The 17746-nt window shown below is 38.5% G+C and overlaps 1 long non-coding RNA gene across 1 annotated transcript in view; it reads left to right on the top strand.

Moving 5' to 3' along the window:
• LOC123380543 overlaps positions 1–17746 on the top strand; it is a 110478-nt gene that overhangs the window by 58692 nt on the left and 34040 nt on the right. The gene's annotated exons all lie outside the window — the stretch shown is intronic.

Genomic DNA, 17746 nt, shown 5'->3' with positions numbered 1-17746 from the left:
CAACATAATTTTCTGCCACTTTCTTGTTATATGCTCTTTTAGATGATCTTTCTGTAGGGGCTGAATTGCATCCCCCTAAAAAAAAAAAAATATATATATATATATATATATACATATATATATATATATATACATATATATATATATGTATATATATATATATACATATATATATATGTATATATATATATATATTGAAGTCTTAACACCTAGTATCTCAGAATGTGACTGTACTTGCAGATGGGGACTTTAAAGAGGTGATTAAATTAAAATGAGGTCCTTAGGGTAGGCCAGAATCCTGTCTGACTGGTGTTCTTCTAAGAAGACGAAATTTGGACATACGAAGGCACCAGCATGTGCATGCACAGAGGAAAGGTGATATAGAAGACAAAATAAGAAGGCAGCCAGGAGAAAGGCCTCAGAAGAAATCAAACTTTAATCTCAGACCTCTAGCCCTTAGAACTGTTGTTTAAGTCACCCGACCTGTAGTATTTTGTTATGACAGCCCTAGAAAATGAATACACTTTTCTTCTGAATTAGATTACAATTTCCTTGAAGGGACCACCAACCTCTTGCAGTTCTTTATACTTCTAGTGCTTAGCTGATAGTACATCTTGAATAATTATTTTAATTACACTTAATCTTGTGACTGAATGGCAAATGAAGCACACAATGATAAATGTGTTTATCAGGGGAGCCTGGCTTGCTCAGTTAGAAGAGCATGCAACTCCTGACCTCAGTGTTGTGAGCTTGAGCTCCATGGTGGGTGTAGAGATTACAAAATATAAATAAATAAATAAACTTAAAAAATATGTTTATCAGAATAGCTGATCAATATGCTCCATGCTTGTGGCTTTCTTGATCCATGTATTTTGAAATAAATAAATAAATAAATAAATAAATAAATAAATAAATAAAAGTCCTATTTCTCAGTTATCTAGTGGATTTAAATGACAAGAATAGTCTTAGGCAATTCTATATGGATTGTCTAATCTGACCTTGTGAACAACTTTCTGAAATGGGCTAAGCAGGCATTTAAACACATCATTATACAGCATGTAAGATTTTGTTTGAGCGACCTGTTCAAGTCAGATAGCTAGAAAATAGCTTAGATCCTGATCCAGGTCTTCCTATTCCAGATTCATCTTGCCTTCCCTCCTGGTCTCCCACCTGCCTGGGACAACTGTGTTTTAAGAAAAAGGTCCCAGAAGTAGGAGTTAGGAGACTTAGATTTTAGAAATAATTCAGCTTCAAGTACTTGGACTTATTCATTCATTCAACTCAATTTTGTTAATAGCTTCCTATGTAAAATGTACCAGGTAGATAATACTTAACTTGCAGATTCAGGTTTCTTGTCTGTTAAATGGAAAATAATATCTGATGTGCATACCTTACAGGAAGATTTTGAGGATAAATGTAAGAAATGCACATATTCAATTCAGAAGAAAGGATGATTCATTTCCACTGTCAGGGTCCTTTGTGGTTGCATATGCAATGGTTGTCCTCATGGCCAGAGCACGTGTGGAGACTTCATCATTTATAAAGCTGATTCTCCATAGGCAATGAACATGGGAATGTGGTCATATATTTCCATTTGGAACATTAACCAAGGGGGAGGGAGAAAATTGTGTTGGATCCTAGGCTGCCAGGCAAAAATAAGACCTAAATGTTTGAGATGGTAACTGTGGAGGAAATAGGGCCAAGAAGAGAGAATTCTTTTTTCTCTATGTTCTTTATGTCTCTCTTGGTCTTTGGGGCCTCAGTCTGGCCATATGCTCAAATGAGAGGTTTCAGAAAAGACCTAATACAAATTATAAGTAGCAAATTAATGTCTAGTACGGTCCTCTGAGGGTTTATAGGATAATATACTTGGTGTGGGAAGAAAAGAGTAGAACTTCTATTTATATTTTTATATCTCATCATTTACAATAGTTTTTCTTTTATGAATTATATATGATTATATATATAATAAGTGAATAATATTTCGACATTGGGGAATACATGAACAAAATGTGGTTATTGTTAAGAGTTTGTAGTCCTCAAAATATGGAGTCTGATGGCAGAGTATAGAAAATACTTGATTGGGAGCATGGGTTCTGGATCTACTATTTTCTCAACTCACCATTTATTACTTGTGCACTCTTGTAAGTCAACCTTTCTGATTCTTGGTCTTCTTCGCAATAAAATGGGTATAATATTTGCCATGACTATCCCATGGGGTTGAGATTAAATTAAATAATTTTATTTTCTACTCACAGTAAACACTTCATGTTTATACCTTCTAGATGATATATTTTATTTATGAAAATTGATGGGAAGCACTTTGTAAATTCTACACACACACACAAATGTAATATCTCATTAGAAAGCCCATGCACTATATTCCTACATTATATGGGAGTAATGTTGGATTATGTGAGGTATGAGTAAACAGCATAAGAATTTTAGGTAGATCAGAGCAACTAAACTTTTCATGAGAAAACAGAACCAAATCTTATTTAAAAATATATGTATGTATTATACACCATTCTGATAAACTTAAGAAGAAGGCATACAGCTATTACTTTTAAAACATCAAATTATTAAATTGGCCTAATATATCTAAAGAATCATCTTAATTATGTGAACTTGAATTTTATTACATTAAAAAATGTATCTGAGATAGTGGTCTCTGCTGTTTTGTTGTTTTGTTTGTTCGTTTTTGTTTTTGTTTTTGTTTTTGTTTTAGTTCTTAAGCTTAACCAAGAAGCAGCTATTAGTGGTTCAGTTGTTTTATTTTCCCAGAATTTGGGGAACATTAGATTTTTATAAATACTTATTTATCTTTATAAACCATAGTTTCTTTAATTTAAAAGATGTTATAATTTATATTATTGTCTTGGCGTAAGAAAACATATGTATACAATGAGAGTTAGAAGGTTTTATCAATTATAGATACATAGATACACAGAGCTCTTATGGTTTCTATTCTGCAGCTAAATGTTTATGTTTAAACAGAGAAATATATAAATTTACCAATCCAAATTATAAAGATCCATTTTTTTCCCCATTTGGCACACAATTCTGAATTGATTAGAGCTTACAATTGATAAAGAAACAGAGTGCCACATCAGATTTTCTACTTTTATCAAACAGAGGGTAAATCTCCATCATCTATCTGACCAAGATCCCGAATGGTTGCATCATTAAACCAAATACTCCACCATTATTGCTGCCAGTAAAGAATAACTTGTAGACCATGTGCAAACCAGAAACAAAAACAAATACTCCAAATCATAAAAGAATATACCAAATAAGCCTGGGGAAACAGAGAGCCAGCAATGATAAAGTTCTATTGCTTGGGATTCACTCTGGAAGCTCAGAAGACATATGCCTGACTTGAAGCAGGTGCACTTCTCAACTTGCCAGTTTAATTGGCTCTGTCAGATTAGTCCACTTAGTATCCTGGTGGAAAAGCCTCCAAAACTGCTGAAGTATGATTTTAAAAAGTTAAAAACATGACCCTCATACAAACATCAAAAACACCCATCAGAAACTTTATTCAACTCATTAGAGGACCAGTAAGATGTTAAGACCAGTTCAGAGTGCATTTATACATACGACTTAACAGAGAATTGCTAGGATAAGATTGTTGGATTAGCTACAAAACCAATGTCCTCCAGGCCAAAAAAGGTAACCCCTGGATTCACCTCTTGCACAGAAAAAATTATTTGGATCTTTACCAGACAAAATTCTATAAGCTAACATGTTGAATTTCTAAGTCTGGAAACTTTAATACAGTAAAATAAAGATATCTATCTATATCTATATCTATATCTATATCTATATCTATATCTATATCTATATCTATATCTATATCTATATCTATATCATCTATATCTATATCATCTATATCTATATCATCTATATCTATATCTATATATCTATATAGTTTTTTAATGTTTATTTGTTTCTGAGAGAGAGAGGTAGAGATAGAGAGAGAGCATGAGCAGGGGAAGGGCAGAGAGAGAAGGAGACATAGAATCTGAAGCAGGCTCCAGGCTCCAAGCTGTCAGCACAGAGCCTGATGTGAGGCTCGAACCTACGATCCTCCAGATTATGACCTGAGCAGAAGTCCGATGCTTACCCAACTAAGCCACCCAGGTTCCCTAATTGCATTATACTTTTAAGGGACTGTACCCACAACAACAGCCATCTGATGAAGAGGTCATATCTCCTACTTGGATTAGCTACGGACTATGTGGAAAGATACAAGTTATGGAGTGACAACCTTTCAGTGCTTTTTTCTTTTTAATTTTATTTTTTATTTTTTAAAATTTATATCCAGATTAGTTAGCATATCATCCAACAATGATTTCAGGAGTAGATTCCTTAGTGCCCCTTACCCATTTAGCCCTCCCCCCCCACAACCCCTACAGTAACCTTCAGTTTGTTCTCCATATTTATGAGTCTCTTCTGTTTTGTCCCCCTCCCTGTTTTTATATTATTTTTGTTTCCCTTCCCTTATGTTCATCTGTTTTGTCTCTGAAAGTCCTCATATGAGTGAAGTCATATGATTTTTGTCTTTCTCTGACTAATTTCACTTAGCATAATGCCCCCCCAGTTCCATCCACGTAGCTGCAAATGGCAAGATTTCATTCTTTTTGATTGCTGAGTAATATTCCATTGTGTAGGTATATATATATATATATATATATATATATATATATATACACACACACACACCACATCTTCTTTATCCATTCATCCATCGATGGACATTTGGGCTCTTTCCATACTTTGGCTATTGGTGATAGTGCTGCTATCAACATGGGGGTGCATGTGTCCCTTTCAAACAGCACACCTGTATCCCTTGGATAAATGCCTAGTAGTGCAATTGCTGGGTCATAGGGTAGTTCTATTTTAGTTTTTTGAGGAACCTCCATACTGTTTTCCAGAGTGGCTGCACCAGCTTGCATTCCCACCAACAATGTAAAAGAGATCCTCTTTCTCCACATCCTCGCCAACATCTATTGTTGCCTGAGTTGTTCATGTTTGCCATTCTGACAGGTGTCAGGTGATATCTCATTGTGGTTTTGATGTGTATTTCCCTGATGATGAGTGATGTTGAGCATTTTTTCATGTGTCGATTGGCCATCTGGATGTCTTCTTTGGAGAAGTGTCTATTCATGTCTTTTGTCTGTCTTTTCACTGGATTATTTGTTTTTTGGGTGTTGAGTTTGAGAAGTTCTTTGTAGATTTTGGATACTAACCCTTTATCTGATATGTCATTTGCAAAAATCTTCTCCCATTCTGTCAGTTCCCTTTTAGTTTTGCTTATTGTTTCCTTCACTGTGCAGAAGCTTTTTATTTTGATGAGGTCCCAGTAGTTCATTTTTGCTTTTGTTTCCCTTGCCTCTGGAGACGTGCTGAGTAAGAAGTTGCTGCGGCCAAGATCAAAGAGGTTTTTGCTTACTTTTTCCTCGAGGATTTGGATGGCTTCCTGTCTTACATTGAGGTCTTTCATCCATTTTGAGTTTATTTTTGTGTATGGTGTACGAAAGTGGTCCAGGTTCATTCTTCTGCATGTCGTTGTCCAGTTTTCCCAGCACCACTTGCGGAAGAGACTGTCTTTATTCTATTGGATATTCATTCCTTCTTTGTCAAAGATTCGTTGCCATATGTTTCTGGGTCCATTTCTGTGTTCTCTATTCTGTTCCATTGATCTGAGTGTCTGTTCTTGTGCCAGTACCATACTGTCTTGATGATTACAGCTTTGCAGTATAGCTTGAAGTCTGGGGTTGTGATGCCTCCAGCTTCACGTTTCTTTTTCAAGATTTCTTTGGCTATTTGGGGTCTTTTCTGGTTCCATACAAATTTTAGAATTATTTGTCTGAGCTCTGTGAAGAATGCAGGTGTTATTTTGATGGGGATTGCATTGAATATGTAGATTGCTTTCGGTAGTATTGACATTTTAACGATATTTGCTCTTCCTATCCAGGAGCATGGAATATTTTCCCATTTTTTTGTGTCTTCTTCAATTTCTTTCATAAGGTTTCTATAGTTTTCAGCGTAGTTTTTCACCTCTTTGGTTATATTTATTCCTAGGTATTTTATGGTTTTTTGTGCAACTGTAAATGGGATCGATTCCTTGATTTCTCTTTCTGTCACTTCATTGTTGGTGTATAGGAATGCAACCGATTTCTATGCATTGATTTTATATCCTGCAACTTTGCTGAATTCATGAATCAATTCTAGCAGTTTTTTGGTGGAATCTTTTCGGTTTTCCATATAGAGTATGATGTTGAAGAATGAAAGTTTGACCTCCTCCTGGCTGATTTGGATGCCTTTTATTTCTTTGTGTTGTCTGATTGCAGAGGCTAAGACTTCCAATACTATGTTGAATAACAGTGGCAGGAGTGGACATCCCTGTCTTTTTCCTGACCTTAGGGGGAAAGCTCTCAGTTTTTCCCCATTGAGGATGATGTTAGCGTTGGGTTGTTCATATATGACTTTTATGATCTTGAGGTATGCTCCTTCTATCCCTACTTTCTTGAGGGTTTTTATCAAGAAATGATGCTGTATTTTGTCAAATGCTTTGTCTGCATCTATTGAGAGGATCATATGGTTCTTGTCCTTTGTTTTATTGATGTGATGAATCACATTAAGTGTTTTGCAGATATTGAACCAGCCCTGCATCCCAGTATAAATCCCACTTGGTCGTGGTGAATAATTTTTTTAATGTATTATTGGATCCGGCTGGCTAATATCTTGTTGAGGATTTTTCCTCCATGTTCATCAGGGAAGTTGGTATATAGTTCTCCTTTTTAGTGAGGTCTTTGTCTGGTTTTGGATTCAAAGTAATGCTGGCTTCATAGAAAGAGTTTGGAACTTTGCTTCCATTTCTATTTTTTGGAACAGCTTCAAGGGAATAGGTGTTAACTCTTCTTCAAATGTGTGGTAGAATTCTCCTGGAAAGCCATCTGGCCCTGGAGTCTTGTTTTTTGGGGGGGAAATTTTTGATTACTAATTTGATTTCTTTACTGGTTATGGGTCTGTTCAAATTTTTCTACTTCTTCCTGTTTCAGTTTTGGTAGTTTATATGTTCCTAGGAATTTGTCCATTTCTTCCAGATTGCCCATTTCATTGGCGTATAATTGCTCATAATATTCTCTTATTATTGTTTTTATTTCTGCTGTGTTGGTTATGATCTCTCCTCTTTCATTCTGGATTGTATTTATTTGGGCCCTTTCCTTTTTCTTTTTGAGCAAACTGTCTAGTGGTTTATCAATTTTGTTAATGCTTTCAAAGAACCAGCTTCTGGTTTCATTGAGCTGTTCTATTGTTTTTTTTGGTTTCGATAACATTGATTTCTGCTCTAATCTTTATTATTTCTTGTCTTCTGCTGGTTTGGGGTTTTATTTGCTGTCCTTTTTCCAGCTCCTTAAGGCATAAGGTTAGGTTGTGTATCTGAGACTTTCTTCCTTCTTTAGGAAGTCCTGAATTGCTATATACTTTTCCTCTTTTGACCATTTTTGCTGCATCCCAGAGGTTTGGGGTTGTGGTGTTATCATTTTCATTGACTTCCATATACTTTTTAATTTCCTCTTTAACTTCTTGGTTAGCCCATTCATTCTTTAGTAGGATGTTCTTAAGTCTTAAGTATTTGTTACATTTCCAAATTTTTTCTTGTGGTTGATTTAGAGTTTCATAGCGTTTGGTCTGAAAATGTGCACGGTATGATCTTGATTTTTTTGTACTTACTTAGGGTTTATTTGTGTCCTAGTATCTGGTCTATTCTGGAGGACGTTCCATGTGCAATGGAGAAGAATGTATATTCTGCTGCTTTAGGATGAAATGTTCTGAATATATCTGTTAAGTCCATCTGGTCCAGTGTGTCATTTAAAGCCATTGTTTCCTTGTTGGTTTTTTGATTAGATGACCTGTCCATTGCTGTGAGTGGGGTGTTGAAGTCTCCTACTATTATGGTATTACTATCGATGAGTTTCTTTATATTTGTGATTAATTGATTTATATATTTGGGTGCTTCCACCTTTGGTGCATAAATGTTTACAATTGTTAGGTCTTCTTGGTGGATAGACCCCTTGATTATGATATAATTCCCTTCTGCATCTCTTGATACAATCTTTATTTTAAAGTCTAGATTGTCTGATATAAGTATGGCTACTCCGGCTTTGTTTTGTCGACCATTAGCGTGATAGATGGTTCTCCATCTCCTTATTTTCAATCTGAAGGTGTCTTTAGGTCTAAAGTGTGTCTCTTGTAAACAGCATATAGATGGATCTTGTTTTCTTATTCATTCTGTTACCCTATGTCTTTTGATTGGAGCATTGAGCCCATTGTCATTTAGGGTGAGTACCGAAAGATATGAATTTATTGCCATTATGATGCTTGTAGAGTTGGAGTTTCTGGTGGTGTTCTCTGGTCCTTTCTATTCTTTGTTGCTTTGGGTTTTTTTTTTTTTTTTGTCTTTTCTCCCCTCAGAGAGTCCCCCTTAAAATATCTTGCAGGGCTGGTTTAGTGGTCACGACCTCCTTTAATTTTTGTTTGTCTGGGAAACTTTTAATCTCTCCTTCTATTTTGAATGACAGCCTTGCTGGATAAAGAATTCTTGGCTGCTTCGTTATTCTCTATAAGTTTGTCCTCTATATCGCTGATTCTCTGTTCTGCCTCGTCCATCCTTGTCTCTGCTGCATCCATCCATGATTGCAGCTCAGTTATAGCATTTTTAATTTCATTCTGGCTGTTTTTTAGTTCTTTTATCTCTGCAGAAAGGGATTCTAATCTGTTTTTGACCCCAGCTAGTATTCTTATTATCGTGATTCTAAATTCTGGTTCATACATCTTGCTTGTATCTGTGTTGGTTAAATCCCTGGCTGTCTTTCCTTCGTGGTCTTTCTTTGAGGTGGATTCCTTCATTTTGTTATTTTGAAGGGAGAAAAGGAATTAATGAGGTAGAAAAATTGAAATTAAAAAAATTAAAATTAAAAAAATATTAAAATTAAAAATCAAAAACCCCCCCACACACACCAAAATCGAATAGATGATGCTAGATCCTAGGTGTGTTTTCTTCTGGGTGTTGAAAGTGGTTTGACAGATTAGAGAAAAAAAAGGGGGAAGAAAAAAAAAGGAAATCATTTGTGAATTTGAAAAAATGAATACACTGAAGTAGACTAAAATGAGATGATGGGGGTAAAATAGAATTTGAAAAAAATATACACAATAGTAAAGAATATAGTAAAAAAAATTAAAGAAAAATATTTTTAATAATAATTAAAAATAAATATGAATTTTTTTGTATTTAAGAAAAAAAAGAAATGAAAAAGAGAAAAAAGATCATTTGAAAATTTGAAAAAGTGAATACACTGTAGTGGACTAAAATAAAATGATGGAAGTGAAATAGAATTTGAAAAATTACATAAAAGCAAAAAATATAGTAAAAGTTAAATAAAAATATTTTTAATAGAAATTGAAAGTAAAAATGAAGTTTTTCTCTTTCTGCATTCAAGAAAAAGAAAAGGAACAAAAAAGAGAAAAAAAGAAAAAGAAGGATAAAAAAGGAAAATTTGTAAAGGTGAATACACTGAAGTAGACTAGAATAAAATGATGGAAGTAAAATAGAATTTAAAAAATTTACACAAAAGTAAAAAATGTAGTAATAAAAATTAAAGAAAAATTTTTGTAATAAAAATTTAAAGTAAAAATGAATTTTTTCTCTTTCTGTATTCAAGAAGAAAAGAATTGTAAAAGAGAAAGAGAAAAAAGAAAAGAAAGAAAATTGAATAGATGAACCTGCTAACAGATTGAAGTGGGACTGAAATTGCTTCGTTTTCCCCTAGAAGTCAGTCTATGTAGCTCTTTATAGTCCGTAAATTAAGCCGGTGGGGAGACTTGTGTTCTTGAAGAGTGAAGTTGGCCCAGTTGGTCAGGACTCAGTGTAACAGCTCTGCTCGCCACTAGATGGCGTTGCTAGCCTACTGGGGTGGATTGTTGCGGTGCTCATTGGTGCGCATGCGCATGTGCGGAAGCGGTGCAAAATGGGGCCATCCAGCCACCCAGTCTGTTCTCCCGGATCAGCAAATCGCGCACCGGTCCTCCGACTTCAGCTCTCGTCCACTCCCCGCTTTTTCACTCTCCATGACCAGGCCCCAGGCAGTACCTCTCTCCCAAGCTTTGTCTCAGATGCCACTGTTTTCCCCGGCCCCTTACTTCCGAAGGACTGCGGCTTTGACCCGTTCTGCCCCTCTGCAGGAGGGTTTCACTGAGCAATGGCCAAATGAGCAATGGCGAATGTCGGCTGCATCCAGGAATGCCCACTGGACCCTGCTGTTGCCGGTGCCCCGAGATTGCAGCCAGGTGCCAGCCTGCCCCAGAAAAAATTGCGAGACAGTGTAGCCTCAGTGTTTCAGGGACCATGGAAAATTGCAACACACATCTGGCACCAGGCTTCACCCTCAACGACCTTGCCCCAGCACCAGCAAATGTGGCCACCTTCCAGGGTCTGCTGGGACCAGGTGGCTTCGACAGTCTCTACCAAATGTCCTTCCAGCAGTGGAACCGCTTCTCCCCATGTGGCCCGAGAACCTCCCGGACCCCACTCTGTTCCTGGGGATTCGCCCTTCCCACCAGAGCACCGCCAGGTATGGAGTTGCGGGGTTGCAGCCTTTGTGCTCCCCTTGTTTACAGTCTTAATGGAATTGAAACCCTTTCCTTTCTCCTTTCTCCCTTTTTAGTTTAGTCCCTGCGGCTGTTTCCAATTTTCCACTTTCTCTCAGCTGGTTTTGTGGAGGGGTGCTTTTCCTGTATTCTCCCCCCCACCCCCCGCCCCACATCCCCATCTCAGTCCTCTCTCCACCTGCAAGAGCACCTCCCTGCCCACCACGGCCTCTAGCTCCCCAAGTTCACCTCTCCGCACTGCCTACCTGCTGAATTCTGTGTTTCAGGTAGTGCAGATTGTTGTGTTAATCCTCCAATCAGTTTTCTAGGTGTGCAGGATGGTTTAGTGTTGGTCTGGCTGTATTTCATGGGTGCAAGACACACAAAAAACTTCCATGCTGTTTCGCCATCTTGGCTCCTCCTGACAACCTTTCAGTTCTGATGGAACAAAATAGATAAGTTGCCAGGGTGGGGTTATGAGTTATGGTTATGTTTTCTCATCATGAGGGCGCTAGCCTGAATTCTCTTTCTTGGCTGCATTTCAAGGAGCAGATAATAGACCATTGAAGATTAGGCAGCAATGGACAAAAAGTAGGTGAACAAAGAGAGACACTGACCATTGGCTGAGACCACACAAGCTAGGACCCATTATTGTCCTTGCATATAGTGTGGTATATTTAGTGGACTAGTGTTTTTTTTGCTTTGTTACAATGATTGTCCTCTTGCTTAGCTGACAAGTGGTCAGGACTGGTAACTTGGTGCACAGCAAATCCACAGGAGGAGAAACACATTAACATGGCTGGAAGGGGAAGATGTAGGTTATATTTTAAAATGGGATCCTGATAGATGCTGCTAAAGATGATGAACAGATAGTTCTAATGGAGAGATGGTTATTCTGTCCCAATCACACATGTCTTTCAGTCCCAGTTCTTAGTCTCAGTAACAGCAACAATTTTTCCTAGTTTTAAGTGTGATTGTACACATATTTTGTAAATTTTTTATCATCACTCATTGTTCAATCACTTTTCCCTAAACATATAATTTTTGTGAATTGCCTTTGCATCTCAATTGTTTCTTTGTTTGTGAAGGAAAATGGTGGATTGTTAAGGTTTGGTTTTAAGCTTTAGATCTTCCATAAATTACCATCTCAAAGTTCAGTTTATTACCTGTTATTGTTATTATCAATACCTGGATTAGCACTATCATACTAGAGCCTGTGTAAGAGAGAGGTGAAAATAATCGTATAAAGTTGATACTTGTCTCCAGAGAATTTGGCAAGGAAAAAAGACGTTATGTTGATGTCTCATTTCTGAGAGTCAGGAGTTCAAATGCTAGAAAATACTGGAAGGATATGGTGTTTTCTGATCTCCCTTACCTGGATCATTTAGGGTCTAAAAAGGGTGATAGGCTCGGACAGGGGTGCCCCAACCCTGAGGTTAGGTGAGAAAACCAATGGGGTTGCCACTTGTGTTTGGAGTTTGAAGCTGGAAGCAAGGGTAGTGTGGAGGGAGTGACCGAAGGCAGGCTCACAAGAGCTTCTGAAAGGGCTCGAGTAAACATTTAAACATGGTTTTAATATCTTCCCCTTCACTGAAGAAATCAGCTATGATAAATAGGTTGTAGCAGTAAGTCTTAAGCAGAGGCAGAACAAATGTGATTTCAGGAGCTCTAGACTGTCCCTTCATTTCCCTAAAACCCTCCTATTGGTTGTGGAGGCCAGAAATCCTCTGGATGGGGGGGGTTGGTCCACATGTAATAGCCACCACTGATGGGGTACTAGCCTGGCTGAGGGACATAGAGAAACTGGAGAATGTCCAAAGGCCTGAAACAAAATAGAAAGATCCCAAGTCTGTAGCAGGGTCTAGATTATGATGCCACAGGATGGATGCACTATAGAACAGATCAAGGAGACCAGCAGGAGGGCAAATCCTGAGGGTGTTGACCACAGCTGGCTGACTCTTAGGAGCTTCTTGCATTATGATGTTTGACAAATAAATTGCTCTTTAGGGGCCAGGAAGATGATGGACAGTCCCAGATTGTGTTCTATACTCTGTTAGAAACAAAACCTCCCCAAAGGGGTCACTATTAAGCTGTGATTTGGTATGACGGCATTTCTCAGATCCTTCCAGAAAAGTGTGGGAGAGAGCATAGGTGAGGTACAAGAGGACTCTGACTGGGCTTTGCACAGGCTGTACCAGGCACCTTTCCCGAGGTGGGAAAGGGTGTGTGAAGGTGGGGGTGGGGGGAAGGAGGCAAAGAGGACTTGTATCTGTTTCATAACTTTTCCTGAAGCAAGTTCTTGTTCTTAAGGAAAGGCTGGAGATCCTGCCCAGTGCAGTGGATTGACTATGAAAAGACCTATATTCAAATCCCCTTTTATTCATCAGCAAATGTAGGATCTTCTCTGATAGGAATAATGAAACAAAACCTGTCTACCTCAGAGGCTATTTGAAATATTCAAATGAGATTATCCAGTTTAATAAATAGGTCATTAAACAGTACTGGAATATAAAAGGATTATTATTGCTCCTAACAGCTCAGTTGTTCATGTGTTCAACTAACACCTACTGAGTATCTCCTGTGTGTGAACACGAATAAGATAATTCCTGCCCAAAGGAAGCTAATTATACGAATATCATTATTATGTAAACATTCTCCAAATTCCTTCTCATCTACACACATACAAGCCCCATTTATAATAACCTCTTTTAAATTCAAAATTTTAAATTTATGGTAAAATTTCACTAACCATTAATGAATTATGTTGCACATTTTAATTTAGGTTACAGCCCAAACAAATCTTCCAAAGGTTATGCCAAAGAAACGAACAATTGGTAGTTATTTTAAGATACCATAAATAACTCATCAAACACTGGGAGCTGCCAACATTATTAACTTGGGCCCTTGGTTAGCACCACAGAAAGTGTGAAGGCAATTGCAAAAATTGAAAACTAGCACTTTGATTCGAAGGCATCTTCTATGAACAACTGGAGTCTTGAATGAAAGACTATGTATTTGAACAAATGACACCCCTATGAGCGACAATTTTGAAAACCACTCTTAGACAAGATTGCAATGTGATATATGAAAATGGTCCCTAGTTCTGTCTTATCCCTGGGCTGTGGAACCAGGGGAGACATTGAAAGTGAGCTGTCCCCTTTGCTGCCTTGTCAGATCAAAGTCTATTTATTCCAGCCTTTTTTGCTGTTTTGAGCCACAAGAGGCAAGAGCAACACAGGCTGGTCTTTCTTTAGTTCCTAGACTGAGCAGGCGCTCTGCCAAGGAGGAAAATCTCCCTGTTCTCTTGAAGCAGTGCTTATCACAACCTCATTTTCCCCTTAGAACTTCTCTTAATAAGAGCATCTTTCTCCTTACCCTATGACCTGAAGAAACCGAGGAGGCAGTGGGGAGTGGTCACCTCATCCCCCTTCAAATGATGACCCATTCACCCATGGGTCACCAACTTTCTATGATAATTAAAACTATTTCTTTGGAGGGGCTCTTGGGTGGCTCAGTCAGTTGAGTGCCCAACTTCAGCTCAGGTCCTGATCTCATGGTTCGTGGGATCAAGCCCTGAGCTGGGCTCTGGGCTGACTGCATGGGAGTCTGCTTGGGATTCTCTCCCTCCTTCTCTCTCTCTCTCTCTCTCTCTCTCTCTCTCTCTCTCTCTCTCTCTCAAAATAAATAAGTAAAGTGTAAACAAAATTAAAAAAACACTTTTCCTTCAGTTAAGAGATTAGGTTGTAAATTCATCATTAAGGAAGTACTTCCTATGCTATGATTATCTTCTAGGATGATCAGGAGGCAACACTATAATATGGAGAGAGCATGGACTTCAATGAATCATGACTACACTGTTGATAGGTTATAAAGTGTGGAAAGTGCCTTGCAAATACAATGCTGGTATCCTCCATCACAATCCATTCTTCACACTTCAAGCAGGGGTATTTTTCAAGTCTGACAGATGGTCCCTCATAATTAAGCACAAACTGGTTAATGAGACAGCCAAGGTCCTGCACAGTTTGAGCAAGGCTCACTTCTCACGCCTTACCGACCCCAACTCTTCCCAACCCTTCATCATCCAGGTATTTTCACATGGATCTCTAGACACGCTTTGTCTTAGGGGTCTTCAGGTGTAACCTCATGCCAGAATCTATCCCAATTCCTTCTTTATTCAACTATACTTGTACTTGTTCTTCTGACTTCACCAGATTTTCTTAGAATTCTTTGACTTTTCGAAATCTGGGTTAGGTGCTCCTTCCAAAGGTCTTCTTTCCATTTCATAACACTTACTCTATTGATAGCAACTGCCTGCTGACTTGTCTGCCTACACCCAATACCTGTATTAGCAAGTCCATATAATGAGACATGGTAGTCATCAGTAGCAGGTTGTCTGGGGAGAATCTGTTTCCTGGTTCATAGACTACTGTCCTTTCTTTAGTAAGAACACGAATCCCATTCACGAGCCTCCCCTGTCATGACCTAATCACCTCTGAAAGACCCCACTTCTATAAACACCACATTCAGGTTTAGGTTTTAGCACACATTTTTTTTTTCAATATATGAAATTTATTGTCAAATTGGTTTCCATACAACACCCAGTGCTCATCCCAAAAGGTGCCCTCCTCAATACGCATCACCCACCCTCCCCTCCCTCCCACCCCCATTGACCCTCAGTTTGTTCTCAGTTTTTGTTTTTTTTTTAATTTTTTTTTTTCAACGTTTATTTATTTTTGGGACAGAGAGAGACAGAGCATGAACGGGGGAGGGGCAGAGAGAGAGGGAGACACAGAATCGGAAACAGGCTCCAGGCTCTGAGCCATCAGCCCAGAGCCCGACGCGGGGCTCGAACTCTCGGACCGCGAGATCGTGACCTGGCTGAAGTCGGACGCTTAACCGACTGCGCCACCCAGGCGCCCCTGTTCTCAGTTTTTAACAGTCTCTTATAGCACACATTTTAAGGAGACACAAACATTCAGCCTACTGCAGTTTTCCGGGGGGGTGGGGGGAATCTGATGACTACTGCTCAGAAAAATCACTTTTTGGCTTTATTGAAAAATGCAGACTTCCAGGCCCCACCAACCCTACTGAATCTCAATTTCTGGAGGTTGAGTTTATAAATTTGAATGGCTAACAAGATACCAACTAATTCATATGCACACTAAGGTTTGACAGTGACTGGTAGAGTAAGTATTCAAATGAATATTTGATACTTAATTGAAACAAAACCGGATTTCTTTGTTTTCAAAATGCATCCCAATCCCTGGCTTTTCCGTTGGCAAAGGCAGAGTGCAATGCTCTGCCAGCTTCCGAAGATTATTTTAATCAATTATGAAATGCTTCCCTGGTAGATGAACAGTTTCCTCCAGACATCACTGCTGTGTGCCATGCAAGCATGCCTGCATGTGTGAGACGGAAACATCTGCAGATCTAATACAACAGTTAATTATTTAAGGACCCTTTTTGCCTTCTCATTCATGTGGTGGATTGCGACTCCAAAGCCACACACAGTATTCTTGTGCACACAGAACACCTGTGCTGTGTGCGACAGTCTGAGCCCTATGGAACAGGTATGAGGGAGAGATCAGTTTTCAATACCACAAACCATGTCGTCTTTATGAAAATTTCCACCATATATTAGGTACTATTCCTTTCCAAAGATGTTTCCCCCTTTGTTATATAAAGTCATATTTTTACGTTTATTTATTTATCTTGAGAGAGAGCATGTGGAAGAGGAGCAAAGAGAGAGGGAGAGAGAGAATTCCAAACAGGCTCCACACTGGCAGTGTAGAGCCCAACATGGGGCTCAAGCCTGCAAACTGTGCAATATTGACCTGAGCCAAAACCAAGAGCCAGACGCTTAACCAGCTGAGCCACCCACGTGCCCCTCAAGTCATTTCTTAGGGGCATATATTCTGCAGTGAATTCTAATAGAACATACTTGGTGCTGCTTCCATATAAATCTTATATAAAGAATAGCTCATTGGATGGTTAGTAATGACCCGTCTTAGGGGATGAATAGGAAAAAATAAACAGAGCAGCCATAATGGAGAGAAAGTTACTATACATGAAGTCTGTCTGGATGGAATGGAAATTAGGAGGAGAAATCTAAAATAGGCCTATTTTCTAGAAAATATGTCTTCAAAGACATTGCCAGCTTTGCAGCATGCCCAACTTAATTACTGGATTTGCATTCCAGAGTACATTTACTACTGTGATACGTTTGAAAATCATATACAGTAAAATCTCAAGCAGAATGTATAATTCTGCACTGCGTCTCAGAGAGGAGGAGTCAGCACCCAAACCAAAGACACAAGTCTGTATCAGGAATTGAATTCTTAAAAATAATGAACAGGGTATGCGTTAGGTTCAGTACCTCATTCAGTCCTTCTACAGGTGTTAGAATTAGTGCTTATAAAATAATCAGTAAGCATTTAGTGAATGCCCTCTGTGTGCTACTCGCCATGCTAAGCAGCAAACGTATCTGACAAATAAGGCACCTTCACTTCCCCAAGAAGTTCAGGCTGGTAGGGGAAACTGCTAGCAAACAATCAAGATATGATTAGGGAAGAATAGAAATGAAGAGAATGTGCTGACAGCTGAATGGGAGCCAAGAGGAAGGGAGATGGTTCTGGAAAGAGCATCTCAAGTCTCTTCTTGCTTAGGTAAAAAGCAGAGCTCCTACATTTTGATGAGACTTTTCTAACAACTCTGTGTGCTGCTTAGTTGTTTAAAAAGCCCATTTGTAGCCCTGGGTCAGGGAAAACCTTATATCCCAAATGCAGAGCTTTTATCTTAGACTGTGCAACCTTAGGCACAAGATATTTGACTAATGGGGAAGATCATTCCGGGGAGTCTTTACCTGAAACACGTTTCTTTCCCAGTTTTAAAACCGGAGATGCCTATAAAAGCAATCTTTCCAGAGCAGGAAAAGTGAGTCACCATAAATATCTCACAGAGCAGGATTGCCCTTTTTGGCAATCCTTAAGTTTGTGAATTTCTGCAATAACTAATAGGAACTTCATTTGTAAGTTTCATTGTAGCCAAGGAAAAGTCCACAAGCCTATATGGCTGGACTTTGAACAGTTGC

The sequence above is a fragment of the Felis catus genome, chromosome D1, assembly GCF_018350175.1.
Source record: "Felis catus isolate Fca126 chromosome D1, F.catus_Fca126_mat1.0, whole genome shotgun sequence".
NCBI classification, from domain to species: Eukaryota; Metazoa; Chordata; class Mammalia; order Carnivora; family Felidae; genus Felis; species Felis catus.
Note: the sequence above shows the minus strand (reverse complement) of the source record. Positions and strands in the feature narration are given on the sequence as shown.